Source organism: Crocodylus porosus, unplaced genomic scaffold, assembly GCF_001723895.1.
Source record: "Crocodylus porosus isolate Cpor-Errol unplaced genomic scaffold, CroPor_comp1, whole genome shotgun sequence".
Taxonomy (NCBI): Eukaryota; Metazoa; Chordata; order Crocodylia; family Crocodylidae; genus Crocodylus; species Crocodylus porosus.
The window spans coordinates 2954915-2956198 of record NW_017728945.1 but is presented as its reverse complement, the minus strand read 5'-3'; the positions used below and the strand labels follow the sequence as shown (position 1 = coordinate 2956198).

The following is a 1284-nucleotide window of genomic DNA, read 5'->3' as shown; positions in this document are numbered from 1 at the left end:
GATAGGGCAGACTCTTTCTTGTTCACCATCCCAGAGCTTGCCTGGATTCGGGTGCACTCCCAACCCTTTGTGGGTCCTGGGTTGGGAACCTCACCATTGGGCACAGGGTGGGGGCAGCAGAGGTAATAAAAACAGCATCAGCTATTCCCTCTCACTGTGGGCCCTATTCTATGGAGATCGCATAAGGACTCCTTGTTAGCCCTTCCTATGGAGTTGGCAGGATACACCTCCCATCCCACTGCCCATGTACACAACCAGCCCACCTCAAGGACCCTGTCAGTGCACAGCCTGGGTTGGGATCCAGATGGCACCACTTATCCCTGAGACCTCCTATAGATAAGTGCTTCTGAGTTGTTCATACTCTGAGTGAAGGTTTGGGGTGCTTGGGATACACTCCAGCAGTGGTGGGATAAAGTTACAAGGTTTAGGCACTGAAGCCAAGAGAGGATCTCTGCAAGGGTCTGGGACCTGGTGGGCTGGGTGGGCAGAAACTAAGGGCTGGGGGCCCAGAGCATGAGCAGAAGGGTTTAGAGCACCAGGTCCCACAGTATTGCAGTGGGTCCCATGGTGTAATGGTTAGCACTCTGGACTTTGAATCCAGTGATCTGAGTTCAAATCTCAGTGGGACCATAGTGATGACTTTGTTTTTTCTGATCAAAGCGCACGTCAGGCTAGACATAAAGAAAAACTTCTTTACAAGCCAAGTGCTAAGGCCGCCCCCAGAGGTGGTACAGTCACCTACTCTGGAGATCTTCAGAAAGTCTCTTGACACCCGTCTTGCTGGCATCATCTGATCCTTGGGTAACAGATGCTGCCTTAGTTGCGTGGGGGGCATGTGCCCCCCCGCAACCAGTGTTGCCGACCAGAGTGGGGAGTCCCCTCCAGGTGATCCCGCAGACTGGGGGGGGGGCGTCCCCCCAGAAGCGGTTGCAGCAGTCGCAGCAATCGGCTGGCACTTGCAGCAGGGCACTGGTGCTCCTGCCTGGCCCCCCCCCCTCCATTGCCTAAGTGGCGAGCATGGCCCATCAGGCCATGCACTGTGCACCCCTATGCATTGCCACCGAACTGATCCCAGCAGTCTTTCCTGCACAAGTGCAGAGGGGCTGGACCTGATGATCTGTAAGGTCCCTTCCAGCCTCTAACAACTATGAAACTATGAAAGAGCACTGCAAGTGCTGGGAATCTGGTAGGCTACATGGCCAGAGGCTGAGATAGGGCTGGGGTTTAGTGAATAAGGGAGACCTGTTAGGACTAGGCTAAAGCTGATAGGGCAAATGGGTGCCT

At 54.7% G+C, this 1284-nt stretch overlaps 1 non-coding gene across 1 annotated transcript; it reads left to right on the top strand.

Annotated features, from left to right (window-relative positions):
• Window positions 1-558: 558 nt before the first annotated feature.
• On the top strand, window positions 559-630 carry TRNAQ-UUG. The gene has a single exon. It is a non-coding gene; the product is annotated as a tRNA-Gln (tRNA).
• Window positions 631-1284: the final 654 nt, after the last annotated feature.